We start from the raw sequence: 16,299 nt of genomic DNA on the forward strand, positions 1-16,299 counted from the left end.
TCCACCCCAGCCCAGGGGCCTTACACCCCAACCTTCCTGCCAGCCTCCCTTCTGGCCGCTCTTCCAGGCTCCACAAAACTCCAAAACCTACTGGAGGCAAGCAACATGGCAGGGCTACAATGCCTAGACCTTTCTCCACGCACCATCCCCCCGCAGGAGGGGGCTCCCGGCAACCCCCTCCCCTGTTCCTCTCTAGCATCTCTTTTTCACAACTTAAGTGTGAAGCAGAGGCTCCTTCCTGCCCCTTCCCTGCACAGATCTACACACTTTAAAGCCTTTCCATTCACTCCTCAAACAGGAAGCTCTATGTGACATTACAAAACGCACAGGTCCTGCCCGCCAAGAGCTTACACCCTAGGGGACATCACATCCAAGGAACAGACGTGTGACCTGTCCTATGAGGGGTGGTACACGGGGCACCCCTAGCCCCAGGAAGCCCTCCTGGGGAGGAGTTAACGTTGCTGATGCAAGTCTGTGAGCCCAACGCACAGTGAGGCCAAATAAACCAAAACATCAGAGTTGGAGCCAAGAAAGGTTTACTGCAGGGCCAAGCAAGGAGAAAGGGTGGCTTGTGCTCAAAAACCACGAACTCCCTGAGGGTTTTCCAGAAGTTTTTATAGGCAAAATTTGGGGTGAGGGCCGCAGCATGTGTGACTTTCTTCTGATGGGTTGGTAGCGAGGTAACAGGGCAGTGCTCCAGGCATCTTGTGCTCAGCCTGAAGTTACCATCTGCCATCTGGGTGGGGGCCTTGGGTCCTGCAGAAGAACTCAAAGACACATTGTTATGTATCTTCCTCGAGGAGGACTGAGGACCCTGCTCCAAGGCTGCACTATTGTTTCTTGACTGCTCCTCCCTTACCTCTGCCTCTCCTCCCTTCCCTGATTCGAAACTGGTTGAAGCTGCCCTTGGGAACTCAGGGAAGGTCAAGGAGGTTGAATGAAGCCTATTCCTTACAAACAAGAAGTGGAGAACATGGAAAGGCTTCGCACCAGGAAGGGCGCCACGGGGTCCTGTTTCTGTAAGTAGACGCCACGTGCAGAGGAGAAGGAAGAGTTAGGACATCGGGACCTGGAGGCGTCCCAGGGAGACGGTACAGTAAGTATGGCCGATGGTTTGGAGGTAAACTCAAGGACCAGAAAACAAAGTTCTGGGGGACTGAAGCCTAGAGCGTGGAGGGTGACAGGGGTGGGTGAGACCAGGAGCCAGGCTTGTGCTCCCCAAGACAAAAGGTTTCCCCTGGATCCCGAGAGCAGTGGCAGCCGGTACCAACACCCAGTCAGACACACTCCTCGGACACACCAGTCAGCGGCACAGTGGAGAGGGACTGGAGGCAGCAGGATTCGAGGGTTAGTCGGGAGGCTGTCCCGGGGTCCAGGGGAGCTCCTGCAGAGGGAGCCGGCTGCAGGCTGAGATGTCTCATCATGAGGGCCACTACAGCCCCCAAGCAGTCAAGTGAGGCCAGCAGAAGGGGGCCGACGGATCCATAAAGAGCCTTGCCAAGCGGGGCCTTTGGGTCTAGAGTGGAAAGCGAGAGATGGATGGAGCGAGGGGTGCAGCCACGCCCAGGGAGGGGGTGAAGGAGGCAGGGCAGCAGATGAGCGCCCCCGGAAAAGCCCCTGACTCACAACAGCGGGGGCCTCACACGTGCAACCGGCGACCAGCTTCCCTCCACCCAGGATGCAGTGGGCTGTTTGCAGCCCTGAACACTCACCTCCCAGCTGTGGCCCCGAAAGTCCCCCTCTGAGCCCCAGTTTCCTAATCCATCAGACGGGATCAACAGTGCCACCCAAAAAGGGCTCATCTGGAGGGCTTGCAGGACCAGCGCTTCCTGGAAGACACTGGGACCACCCAGGAGATGGAGGGGCGCCTGAACCGGAACCAAGACCAGGGGCAGGAGATAAGGCTTTCGTGTTACAGCCTCCAAGAGCTCACCTGGCGATGCTGCCAGCAGTCGGGGAGGCCCATCTCCTTTGAACTGAAACATCCCAAAACTCGAGGAGCTGCATGAGGGAGCAGGGAATTTTTACGTTCTTGATTCCATTAGCTTTGCCCTGTAATTCTGGGTGGGTCGCAGTATTTACATTTGAGAGCTAAGAACACCACAGAGATGCTCCAGCACCAGCCCCATGTGATGGGCCCGTGTTGCTCCCTGTGCTCTGGACCGGTCCATCAGCATTCCTGCGCTACAGGTGAGCCAACCGAGGCCCAGCGCAGCCACCTGACGTGTTCCGGGGCCACCCAGCCAGCCGTGTTGGCCAGGATCCCAACATGGCCACCCATACCGCCCACCACTCACGGGTGTTTCCTGAAAAACCTGACTGCAGGCAAAAGGCTATCCACCCAAATCAATGTTGCAGGGACTCACTCCACGAGGTTGAGACTCCACAGCAGGTCCCACGGGCTGAGCGCAGCGGAGGCCCTGACGCAGACCCCACCCTCCCTGGGAGACATGGACCCTGCGTAGGTGCCTCCAGGCAGCTCTGCCTTCCTTGGGCTGTACCTGAAGCCTCCTCCCACCCACCCACCCCCACCGCCTCCTGTCTGACACCCCTTCCCCAGCTTCCTCGCAGGCTGCTCCCCCAACAAAATCCATACATATTTAATCCTGCCTTAGTCTGCTTCTCAGAAGACCTGACCTAACACAGTTCCTTACAGGAAAGAAAATGGAATAAGAATCACAGAAAAAATGAAAAAACAACTCCATACACCCTTTGGAAATCTCAGAACCAAAGACACAAGTATATTTATGGGTAAGTTTACAATAAAAGGTCTAAGGTAGAAAATATGAGAAATGACGCAGTCAGCCGTGTGTTGCAGGAAGGGGAGAAGGTTAGAGTGACTGGATATGTCACACTCCCAGGACCAGGCTGGATGTTCACCCTCGTGATCCGGTTTCCTAAATGTCTTCTTTTAATGTTTTTATTGTCAAAATAACCCACATACAGGGCTTCCCTGGTGGCGCAGAGATTAGGAATCCACCTGCCAATGCAGGGGACACAAGTTTGAGCCCTGGTCCGGGAAGATCCCACATGCTGTGGAGCGTCTAAGCCCGTGAGCCACAACTACTAAAGCCCGTGCACCTAGAGCCCGTGTTCCGCAACAAGAGAAGCCACCGCGGTGAGAAGCCTGTGCACAGCAACAAAGAGTAGTCCCCACTCGCCACAACCAGAGAAAAGCCCACACAGCAACGAAGACCCAACAAGCCAAAAATAAATTAATTAATTTTTTAAAAAACCAAAACACACATACATAACTGAATCGCTGTGCTGTACACCTGAAACTTACACAACATTGTAGATTAACTGTATTTCAACTAAAAAAACAACCCACATACAAAACAACAGCAACAGCATAAGGGAAATATTTAGCCTAATAAATGACTATTAAATACCCTGGAACCTCAACCAGATAAGGAGACAGACCGTGCCGGCCGCCCCAGAGGCATCCCCCGCGCCACTCTGAGACAAAGCCCCTGCCATGTGCCCCATGACCACCCCCAATTCTGGGGGTATCACCATCTCACCTTTCCTTAACCTTTCCCACCAAGTGCCCAGCCCTGAACATCTCCTTCAATCCACTGAAGACACCAAATCATTTGTCGAAGAGCATTTCCCTTGGCTGGGATTTTGATGACTGTCCCCACAGCCTAGCAGAATACTGTCCCGTCCTCTGTGTGCCAGCAAATTGGTGGTGAGATCTGGAGGCTGAATGTGTTTCAGATTAGAATTTGGAGGCAAACAACTTCCAGGGCAACGTGGCGTCCTTCCTCCTCCAGAGGCCGTGAGGTCCGGATGCCTCCCTCTCTGCAATGTCAGCTGGCATCAGCACAACCCAGGGTGTCCGTTCATGCATCCACATGCTGGACCCCTTCTATACACAGAAACCCCATCACCTGCCACTAGGCTGCCCACTGGTGCCACGTGCATAGGGAAGCAAGATAAATGATTCGGTGTTTCCCGTTATTTACCAAAATTAAAAAAAATCATTCTCCTAAGGTGACCAATTAGGCTTTTTTGTTTTTTTGTTTCATTTTGTCTTCCTTGGTATCATTCAGAACTCATGGATTTACTGGAGTAAACTCTAATTAGAAAAGATCCATGCACCCCAATGTTCATAGCAACACTATTTACAATAGCCAAGACATGGAAACCACCTAAATGTCCCTCCACAGATGAATGGATAAAGAAGATGTGGTACATGTATACAGTGGAATATTACTCAGCCATAAAAAAATGAAATAATGCCATTTGCAGGAACATGGATGGACCTAGAGATTATCCTACTAAGTGAAGTAAGTCAGACAGAGAAAGACAAATATCATATGATATCACTTATATGTGGAATCTAAAAAAATGATACAAATGAACTTATTTACAAAACAGAAACAGACTCAGACATAGAAAACAAATTTATGGCTACCAAAGGGGAAAAGCAGGGTAGAGGGATAAATTAGGACTTTGGGATTAGCAGATAAACACTACTATTTATAAAACAGATAAACAACAAGGACCTATTGTATAACACAGGAAACTATATTCAATATATTATAATAAACCATAATGGAAAAGAATCTGAAAAAGAATATATATATTCTTATGTGTGTGTGTGTATATATATATATATAACTGAATCACTTTGCTGTACACCTGAAACTAACACAACATTGTAAATCAACTATACTCCAATTTAAAAAAAAAAGAAAGAACTCATGGATTTAAGCATATTAGATGCATTTCAATACACTGCAGTTTTTCCTCTTACTGATGTTCAAATTGTCCCATCTTTGGCCTCTTCAAGTCCCAGGTCCTTTTAATACCATTCTAGTGGGTCTGATGGTTCCTCTCCTCTCTGCTCTGACAAAATGTTCCAGGTACAACTTGTACAGTTCCTATTCTCGACACAGAATCTGCTGTTTGTCCGAGGAGTCCTAGTTTCTTTTAGTAGAAAACTGTATTTCAAGACCACCATCAGGGGCCTGGCTATCTTCTTGCTGTTGGTGAGGCCACCATTTCCAGGCCTCTCGGGGGAACACAGTGGGTTCAAGAGTTCACATTGACCTTGTCATTCAAGTTCATTCAAGTTCAGGATTACAAAGGTTTCCTTTTCCTCACTATTTTTCCTCTGTATCTCCCTTCTCCTCCCCACTGAAAACTGGTCCTCAGCGTCCTCAAACTGGAAGATCACAAGATTATGCATTTGCTTCATCTCACATGACACACAACACCTGCTCAGAATAGCAGTGCTAACAGTACCACTAAAACGATTCCAGAAAACCACCCAAAATGTTTACCTACGTTCTCTCGAAGTCTCTCCTCACGTTTTAGGGCTGTAAATACAGGGATGGAGCACGGAGCCATTTACACCACATCTAGTCCCCTCAGTTCATCTTAATTCCACACATAACTACGTGTTTTACGTTTCCCCCACTCTTTTTTTTTTTTAATATTTATTTATTTACTTTGGCTGCTCCAAGTCTTAGTTGGGGCACGTGGACTCTTAGTTGCGGCATGCACGTGGGATCTAGTTCCCAGACCAGGGATCGAACCCGTGCCCCCTGCATTGGGAGCACGGAGCCTTACCCACTGGACCACCAAGGAAGTCCCTCCCCCACTCTTTATGTCACTCTCCCCCACCCTTCACTTGTCTGAAGCTCATTTTCGAGGACAGTGGTTTCCAAACTGCACCCCGCAGCACCCCAGGACCCTGGCTGTGCCTGCAGGGCCTCACAAGAGAGCCCAGATTTCCTAGGGAGATGCAGCAGAGCTCAGCCTCTGCCCACACTCATGCACCACTGCCTTGAGCTGACTCATGGCTTCAGCATCAGATCACACTGCATCCGCTCCAAGACATCTCGTGAAGCCAGGGGGTGCCACCATACAAAGCAAGTACCTACCACCTTATACCCATTCACCCATTAGCATGGCTGCCACAAAAAAACAAACCAAAATAAAAAATAATGACCCTCAGAAAATAACACGTGTTGTTGAGGATATGGAGAAATTGGAACATTTCTGCACTGTCGGTGGGAATGTAAAATGGTGCAGCCACTATGGAGAACAGTATGGAGGTTCCTCAAAAAAAATAAACACAAAACTACCATCTGATTCAGAAATTCCACTTGTGAGTATACACCTAAAAGAACTGAAAGCGGGGACTCAACGAGACATCTGCATTCCCATGTTTATAGCAGCACACAATTCACAATAGCCAGAAGGTGGAAACAACCCAAGTGTCCATCAACAGATGAATAAATAAAGAAGATGTGGTCTATACATACAAGGGAATATTAGTCTTAAAAAGGAAGACAGGGCTTCCCTCGTGGCGCAGCGGTTGACAGTCCGCCTGCCAACGCAGGGGACATGGGTTCGTGCCCCGGTCCAGGAAGATCCCACATGCCGCGGAGCGGCTGGGCCCGTGAGCCATGGCCGCTGAGCCTGCGCGTCCGGAGCCTGTGCTCCGCAACGGGAGAGGCCACAACAGTGAGAGGCCTGCGTACCGTAAAAAAAAAAAAATAAGAAGGACATTCTGACAGAAGTGCCCCTGGAGAGGACAATGCACAAGTAACGTCTGCTGGCCCCTGAGAGTGCCACCCAGCCCCTTGAGGGGTAAGACCACCCTTTACCCAGATGCTCTGACCCTCGTGGCCCAACCCTGGCCACCAGAGGCAAGAGATGGTGTTAGGGAACCACTGACCAAAACCACCCGCCTTGGCCAGGAACAATGATAAGCGCTTGCCTGGGCTGTCTCACAGCTCGACGTCCCAATAAGGAACATGGTGCTGTCACCGAAAACTAACCGGGGGAATTCAGGAGGGGCTGAAAGGAGGGAAGAGGTGCCAGCCCATAATATGCCCTGACAACCTCCCAGAGTCCTTTGCACTGCAATCCATCTTGGCTGAGAGATGCACCCACCACCGGGAAGGACCCTGAGTCACCAAATATGGGCCAGGCAAGATGACTGGCCAGAGACAACCCAGAAACTAACCGCATCACCATAAAACCCGAGACTGCGAGCCACGTGGAGAGCAGTCCTCCTGGGTTCCCTTACCCTACTGCTCTCCGCCCGGGCGCCCCTTCCCAATAAAGTCTCCTGCTTTGTCAGCACGTGTGCCTCTTCAGACAATTCATTAATTTATTTATTTATGGCTGTGTTAGGTCTTCATTCCTGTGCCCGGGCTTTCTCTAGCTGTGGCCAGTGGCGTTTGCTTTTTGTTGCGGTGAGCGGGCTTCTCACTGCAGTGGCTCCTCTTGCTGTGGAGCACGGGCTCTAGGCACGTGGGCTTCAGTAGCTGTGGTGTACGGGCTCAGTTGCTCCACGGCATGTGGGATCTTCCCGGACCAGGGCTTGAACTTGTGTCCCCTGCATTGGCAGGCGGATTCTTAACCACTGTGCCACCAGGGAAGTCCCAACAATTCACTTCTGAGTGTTTGACAAGACCCCACTCTCGGGCCCTGGAAGGGGTCCCCCTTCCTACAGCAACGGGAAAAGAGCACACACACAGCCCTCCCTCCACTGCCCACTCCCAAGATGGGTGAGGCTCCAACCAGACAGGAGAAGCTCCAGAGGGTCCACGATGGCTCACCTTTATTCCTGAAATGAGACTCTTCCTGGGATTGAAAGTCACCAGAGAACATGTTATTGACTTAGAACAACAGAAAGTTCCAGGGCCTCCCTGAAGGGTCATTTGGGCCAGGAAAGAAGTAGCCCCTGGAGCAGGTTCGGAGGGACAGTGAGGGCAAAGTTAAAGCTATGCCTCACTCGTTTCTTGGCAGTCCAGGTGACTGGATGTAGTGGGGACAGCGGCCTCCAGCTCTGAAGTCTCTGGGGGACACCAGCGTCAGCTCCACAGGGGGTCCGAGCCAGGACACGCCCTCCTCCAATAGGCTGGACCTGGTGTCCTCTGGCCGCAAGACTCCGCACACAACTGCCGTGCACACGTGCACTCTGTTCTCTGTCACCCCAAACCCAGTTCAGAACCACAGAAAATGCTGCCATGTCCGTCCTCTGGGTAGGATGCACGGCTCTGACACCGGCCCCTAGGTTGGCGTTAACGCTACTAGCCCAGCACCAGCCCAGACCAAATTCACCAGCTTCTGAGGGTGAAAACAGCCCTGACACTCGGCCTGCATCTGGAAACACCCCCAGCAGCAGGAGGGGTCACAAGGACATACCCCTGACAGCACACTGCTGGTAGAGCAGGGGGCTGGGCCCTCTGAGAGGTGGGGGGACAGGATCTTTGGGGCCTCCATGGCAAATCGGCCACTCTCCCCCCTCTCCTGACTTCTTGTTCTATAGATGTAAGTGGGCCAATATTACCCTGTAAGTAAACCACCGCTATAAAATGCTTCCATTTGAGCAAAGAAGCAACATCATCTTTAGCGAGTGGGCAGCAGAGCCAGGCTGCCTCATTCAAGAACTCTGGTCTTTAGGAATACATATTTTTCCCCTTCCCCTGATGCAATTGGGAAAATAATATTTTTTACACTTGCAATTAAGAGCAGAACAGATGGCAACGGTTTAAAAATCTGTTCATGAGACTCGATGCTGGCGGAGGGATCGCTGACAAGACATGGAGGACGGGGGCGATTCTGTTTTTCTTGACGCGCGGAAGGCCCGCTATTGCGATCCCCAAAACAAAGTACTGCAGGCATAGGGAAAGGGGTGGGATGGAAGGTTCATCCACAGTAAGAGGGCAAAACAGCTAGTAATTTAGAAGTGACAGCAGGAGAGCCCACCTGCCTCTGTGTGGCTGGGCCCGCCCAGCTGCCTGGTGTGGCCACGGCCCCAGCACCACCACCAGCACCATCATCATCTTGCATTTCCCGTGGCAGCTTTGAGCCACTTCCTCCATTCACTGCGGACTTCCGGAGCCTCCCGGATACAGGCTCCCTCATCTGTGCTTCAAATTCACCAAAACCACAACGCACAAGAGAAATCCTACAAACTAGCCGTCACCGTGACCAAGTGGCTTGGCCTCTTTATTTATCACTTTTAGTTTATTCATTGAGAACCCGCTGAAAGGGAACAGGACCCTGTGGGGCTCCTGGGCACAAAAGCCTTTCTGTGTCCCCCATTTCTTGATTACAGGAAATAGGCTTCATTCAGCCCCCATGACCTTCCCTGAGTTCCATCGGGCAGGTTCAAACAGTTGCTAATCAGGGAAGGGAGGGGATCCAGAGACAAGGGAGGAACAGTCAAGAAACAATAGTGCAGCCTTGGGGCAGGGTCCTGGGTCCTCAGGGGATACACATGATAACATGCCTTTGAGCTCTGCAGAAACTAAGGCCCCCACCCAGGTGGAGGATGGAATGATGATGTTGGCCGTCATGACTTCAATCAACTAAAGCTTGGACTCTGTTGATTGAAGTTCTATGCTGAATTCTGCTCTTCTCAAGCCCCCTCATGAATATGCATGTACCCTTAAGCTTAAAACTTCCCCAATTTTGCTGCTGGGGAGACACTGCTTTGGGAAAGAGCCCTGGTGTTCTCCTTACTTGCTGCAACTAATAAATCCTTCTTTCTCCGGATCTCCGCTTAGTTGTGTCTCTTGGCTCAACACCCACCAAGAGGCGAACCCAGTTTTCCGGTAACACATGCCCTCCCCCACACCTTCCCACCACACCAACAGGGCTCCTGTCTGATAACAGTGGATTCCAGCCGAAGGAGCTCCAAGACCAGACCCTCTCTGAGGAGCAGGACTGAGGGAAGCCCCGTGTCCAGAGGGGAGGCCAAACCAAGACCACTGGAGGAGTCTGAAGCTTCTGGAACCTACAGCTTCAGCAGACATGACACACTGCCCAGCTCCTAATGAGATTTACACAAATTCCCACAAGAAGGCATGTTACCTCGGTTCCTATTTCACATTATAACATATCTGACTTTGAACAACAAATTAGAAAGCATACCAAAGGCAAAAAAATAAAGTTTTTAAAACCCATATTCTAAAGAGATAAAGCAACCATCCTAACCGGACTCAGATATGACACAGACTTTGGAATTATCAGACTGGGAGCTTAAAGGAACTATGATTCATATGCTAAGGGCTCTAATGGGAAAAGTAGACAGCATACAAGAACAGAAGCATAATATGAGCAGAGCAATGGAAAGTCTAAGAAAGAATCCAAAAGAGATGCTAGAAATTTTTAAAAAACTGGTAATAGAAAGGAAGAATGCCTTTGATGGGCTCATCAGCAGACTCAACACGGCTGAGGGGAAAATCAGGGAGCTGGAAGATAGGCCAATAGAAACTTCCCAAACTGAAATGCAAAATAAAAAAGAAGGCCAGTGTGGGGGTGAAAGCAGAGATAGAACAGAGCATCCAAGGACCATGGGACAATATTGAAAGATACAGCATACGTGTAACTGAAGACCCAAAGGAAACAAAAGAGATAATGAGGAAGAAAACATATTTGAGCTAATAATGGCCAACATTTATTCTAAAATTAACAACAGACACCATCAAACCACAGATCCAGGAATCTCAAAGAACACCAAGCAGAATAAATACTTTAAAAACCAACAACATGGGATTAGCAGATGCAAACTATTATATATAGGATGGATAAACAACAAGGTCCTACTGTATAGCACGAGGAACTATACTCAATATCCTGTGATAAACCATAATGGAAAAGAATATGAAAAAGAATGTATACATATGTTTAGCTGAATCACCTTGCTGTACAGTAGAAATTAACACAACGCTGTAAATCCTATACTGCAATAACATAAAAAAAAACAACAAAAACTACACCTAGGCATATCATACTCAAACTGTAGCAAATTGAAGACAAAGAGAAAATCAAGAAATAAGCTAGAGGCAGGTGGGGAAACATTTTATCTATGAAGGAACAAAGATAAGAATTACATCTGACTTCTTGTGAGAAACTATGCAATCAAGAAGGGAGTAGGTGAAAATCTTCAAAGCTTTAAAAGAAAAAAAAAAAAAACTCCACTAACCTGTACTTCTATATCCAGCAAAACTATCTTTCAAAAGTGAAGGAGAAATAAATACTTTCTCAGACAAACAAATACTGAAGGAACCTGTCACCAGCAGACATACCCTGAAAGAAATATTAAAAGATTCTTCTTCACACGGAAGGAAAACTATATACGTTGGAAACCTGAATCTATATGAAGAAAGAAAGAGTGTGTGAGGAGGAATAAATGAAGGTAAAATAAAATCTTATACTTTTCTTCTCTTATTTGATCTAAAAGATAACTGTTTATTTAAAACTCTAATAGTAACAATGTATTGTGATGATTCTAGCTTATGGGTAAGGGAAATGAATGACAGCAGTGTCCCAACGGACGGGAAGGAGGAACTGGGAATAGTCTGTTTTAAGGTACTTGCACTAAATCTGCAGAAGTATTGTGTTATTTGAAGGTGGACTTTAGATTACTTAAAAATGTATATTGTAAACTCTGAGTCAAACAATAAAAAAATTTTTAAAGAATTAAAAATGATAAGCTAAGAGAAATATAGTTGATTCCTATAAAATGGTCAATGAAAACCAGAGAAGTGAGAAAAGGAAGTGGCAAGAACAGAAGACAGTGAATGAAAAGTTTGCTATCCACTTATATGTGGAATCTAAAAAATGGTACAAATGAACTTATTTACAAAACAGAAATAGAGTCACAGATGCAGAAAACAAACTTATGGTTACCAAGGGGGAAGTGCAGGGAGGGATAAATTGGGAGATTGGAATTGACACACTACTATATACAACTAATAAGAAGCTACTGTACAGCACAGGGAACTCTACTCAATACTCTGTAATGACCTATATGGGAACAGAATCTAAAAAAGAGGGGATATATGTAAATGTATAGCTGATTCACTTTGCTGTACAGCAGAAACTAACACAACATTGTAAATCAACTATACTCCAATAAAAATTAATTTTAAAAAAGAACAGTTTGATATCAATCTAAATACATCAATAATCATTTAAAATGTAAATGGTCTAAATGCACCAATTAAAAGATAGAGTTTGTCAGAGTAGATAAAAACACAAGACCCAACTACATGCTGTCTACAAGAAACCCATTTTAAATATAAAGACACTTTTAGGTTGAAAGTAAAGGTATGGAGAAAAATATACCGTGCTAATTCCAATCAAAAGAAAACTGTAGTACCAACAGATGAACCTATTTGCAGGACAGGAATAGAGACGCAGATGTAGAGAATGGACGTGTGGACACAGTGGGGGAAGGGGAGGGTGGGATGAACTGGGAGATTAGGTTTGACATAAATACACTACCATGTATAAAATAGGTAGCTAGTGGGAATCTGAAGCACAGGGAGCTCAGCTCGGTGCTCTGTGATGACCTAGATGGGTGGGATGAGGGGGAAGGAGGGCCAAGAGGGAGGGGATATATGTATGCATATAGCTGATTCACTTCATTGTACAGCAGAAACTAACATAACATTGTAAAGCAATTATACTCCAATAAAAAATAAACAAACAATAATCTCATTTCAAAATTTAAAAAAAAAAGAAAACTGGGGTACCAATACTCATTTCAGACAAGGCACACTTTAGAATAAGGAAAACTGTCAGGGATAAAGAGGGGGCATTACCGCATGATACGTAATTCAATTCTCCAACAGGAGATCGCAATCGTAAATGGCTATGTACCTAACAGAGCATCAGAATATATGAGGCAAAACTGATAGAACTGCAAAGAGAGAAGGACAAATCCACTATTATAACTGACAACGTTAACATCCCCTGTCAGTAACTGATAGAACAAGCAGGCAGAAGATCAGCAAGGATGGTTCACCTGGACAGCACTATCCATCACCTGGGTCTCACTGACATGCATGCAATATTCCATCCAACAATGGCAAAATACACATTCTTCTCAAGCTTGCATGGAACAGTTACCAAGTGCCTTAGTCCGTATGGGTTGCTATAATGAAATATTAATACTACAGTGCCATACAAACAACAAAAGTTTATTTCTCACAGTTCGGGAGACTGGAAGTCCGAGATTAGGGGCCAGCCTGGTCAGATGAGGGCCCCTTTCTGGATCTCAGACTTCCTGTTGTGTCCTCACATGGCAGAAGGGGTGAGGAGCTCTGCAGGGTCCCTTTCATAATGGCACTAATCCCATTCATGAGCATGCCACCCTCATGACCTAGTCACCCTCCAAAGGCCCCACCTCCTAATACCATCACCTTGGGAGTTACGATTTCAACATATGAATTTGGGGCGGGGTTTGGGGGGGACACAAACATTCAGACCATAGCACCAAGACAGAACACATTTTGGGCCATAAAGCACACACGAACAAGTTTTTTAAAAGCTGAAATCACTCAAAGTACATTCTCAGACCAGAATGGAATTAAACTAAAAATCAATAAAGGAAAATAGGTGAAATTCCCAAATATCTGGAAATTAAACAACATAATTCTAAACAACACATGGGTCAACGAGGAACTATCAAAAGTTTTTTTAACTAAATGAAAACAAAAATACCACTTGTCAGAATTTCTACAATGTATTTAACAAAAGCAGTGCTTAGAAATATATAGCATTAAATGTATACATTAGAAAAGAAGAAAGATATCCAATCAATAACCTAAGCGTGTACCTTGGGAAATAAAATGAAGAGAAACTGAAGCCTAAAACAAGCAGAAGAAATATAATAAAAATTAGAGCATAAATCAATTAAATTGAAAACGAAGAGGAAATACAGAAAATCAATGAACCCAAAACCTGTTTTGCTGACCAGGCTAGCCAAGAAAAAGAAGACACAAACTACCAACACCAAAAGAGAGAGAGGAGTCATCAACACTGATCCCATAGAAAAGGATAATAATATCCCATTAAAAGGATAATAATAAAGGAGTACTACAAAGAACTCCATGCCCCCAAATTTGATAATTTGGATAAAACAGACCAACTCCTTAAAAGACGTGTACTACCAAAACTCACTCACACAAGGAGAAATAGACAAACAGAATAACTATATGTATCTTAAAAACTGAATCAATAATTAATAACTTTCCCAAAAGAAATCACCAGGCCCAGATGGTTTCTCTGCTGAATGGTACCAAACATTTAAGGAAGAAATGATACCGATTCTCTATAATCTATTTCAGAAATTAGAAGAGGAAGGAACACTTCCTAACTCATTCTATGAGGCCAGCATTCCCCTAATATCACAATCTGGCCTAACAGCACCCTAGCAGGAAGCGGGCAACGGCGCCACTCAGATTGGAGCATCCCCAGCGGCAGAAGGGGACAAGGTGAGTCTGAAAGGAGAGAAGAAGGGTGACAGGAAACCACGTCTGCTCTGCGTGGCTTGTCCCCTGGGGACGCCCCAAACTCGTCTTTCTCCTCATCAATTTGTCAAAACAGAAAACGGTGAAACACGTGAGTGTAGCTGCATTGGAGCTTCCGCTGGAGAAAGATGAGGGGGGCGGGCCCAGTTGTCCCCCAGCCCCCGGGCAGCCTGTGGATGCTCAGATGACCAGGCACGCAGGGCGGACAGCGTGGTGACCCCGCAGGTCCTACTCACCGGGAAGCTGCAGGCGCCTGGGGACCCTGGGCCATCCGCAGATCGGTCCTGGCCCGGCCGTCGGCTCCCCCGACGAGATGCAGCGACACTCGGATGCTCCAGAGACTGAAATGAAAGAGTACACAGGCTGGCGTCAGCGGGCTGAGCACACAGGCTGCTCCTGTATGAGCAGAAGGAAGTTCTCTGATGCAGTGCCGGATCACAGGCTCCATAAAGCTCCCTGTGCCTGACGTCAAAGCAGCTCAGGACTCTGTGATCAGAGCTCCCGGGGTCCACAGAGCCACCCAACAGTTTGAAAATCAAAGAGTGGCAAGGTGATCATGAGTCTCCCCAAGTTTTCAGGGGAGCCCTCCCTCTACTCCCAAAGGCCAGCGGGCACTCAGGACGCAGCCACTGGCCCCGGTCTCCTGGGGATGCATTTCTCTAACCCTTTTGGAGGAAGATGCAGGAAACCCCGTGGCCTTAAGACTACAGGTTCCTTTTGCTCTGACAGGAAAGGAAGCATATTCTTCAAGGTTCTGTCCCCAATTTGTTTTCCCAAAAAAACCAAAATGCTACACAAGATAGAGCTTGGTGATGTCTGGGTTATCTTAAAATTGTGTGCATTGCACACGGCACGGTGGGGGTAGGAATTTTACAAAATGCACTGAACAAAGTCTTGTCAAAGAAAGGGTGAGTGTGTGCATGTGCGGGTGTGCAGCACAAGCCACCCCGTGTGCAAGGGCCACCGTCTGCTCCCTGACACGTGGGGGAGCCACCCTGGCAGGGGCGGCGCCTGCATCTCCGCATACAGCTGGGCCACAGAGAGACCTTGGCTCAGACCTAGCTCTGCCCTTACAGCCTGTGAAGGCTCCAGAACCTCCTGGGGCTCCATTTCCTCATCTCGGAGGATGCCAGGGGCGCTGAGATGTGGGGATCAGGCCCCACTCCAGCACCGGCAGCCTGGTCACCCTGCCTGTCCAGTGAGGGCACAGACCCGCATTAACTTACAAGACTCCTTGAGCTCTGACGTGGAGGGCTCCTGCCATGCTTCCTGCCCACAGAGCAGGCTACCCAGCTGGAGGCCTCCTAAATCCAATCACGGACCCCCTCCACCCTCCATGCAGATGACACCCGGCCCAAATCACACCGTGCCTGCCCCCACCTACAGCCAGGGACTCTAATGGGGTCTGGAGGCATGGTGCTACACCACGCGGTGATCAGCTCTGGACCATGAGCTCCCGGGTCTGTGTTCTGCCGATCCCTGCAGCCTCACCCCCGTCACACCCCCAAGACCCAATGCTGTCGGGGTCTCACACCTTCCAGGCCAGTGTTTCAGCCATTCCCTTTTCACGCCTCTAGAATCTCACTGACAAACTACTATTCATCCTTCAAAACCCAACCGGGAGAGGCGTCCCTGAACTCCAGCTGTAACCACAATCTTCTCAGCCTGTCTTGTCTCTGCAGTTTGCACAATCATTCCCAGCCACATCTCCTTGCTCCCTCTAGGCTCCTGGCCTGCCAAAGGCACAGCTTTCCAGAGACTTCATATGCCACCGCAGCCAGCAAGCCGAGGACATGGGCCTCAATCCCAGCCTTAAGGAAAGGGGAGGATAAATGCAAAAAGCAGCAAAGATGGGGAAGCGACTCCGAGAGACGAGGATGGAGCATCAGGTTGGGGTCAAAGGCACCAGCTACAGCGGACGGGAAGCAATGGAGCACGCCACTGAGATCGCTGAGATCACACTGAGTGCCTGCCAGCCCCTGAAGCTGCACGCTCCCCATGCTGC

At 48.1% G+C, this 16,299-nt stretch overlaps 1 protein-coding gene across 2 annotated transcripts in view; it reads right to left on the reverse strand.

Annotated features, from left to right (window-relative positions):
* APBA2 (amyloid beta precursor protein binding family A member 2) overlaps nucleotides 1–16,299 on the reverse strand; it is a 194,118-nt gene that overhangs the window by 141,873 nt on the left and 35,946 nt on the right. The window contains exon 1 of one of the 2 annotated variants that reach the window (XM_032622809.1): nucleotides 14,531–14,589. The exons of the other annotated variant lie outside the window; for it this stretch is intronic. The gene's annotated coding sequence lies outside the window, so the exon portion shown is untranslated. Of the gene's footprint in view, nucleotides 1–14,530; nucleotides 14,590–16,299 lie in introns of those variants that run through there. 2 annotated transcript variants of the gene reach the window in all.

The sequence above is a fragment of the Phocoena sinus genome, chromosome 2 (assembly GCF_008692025.1).
Source record: "Phocoena sinus isolate mPhoSin1 chromosome 2, mPhoSin1.pri, whole genome shotgun sequence".
NCBI lineage: Eukaryota > Metazoa > Chordata > Mammalia > Artiodactyla > Phocoenidae > Phocoena > Phocoena sinus.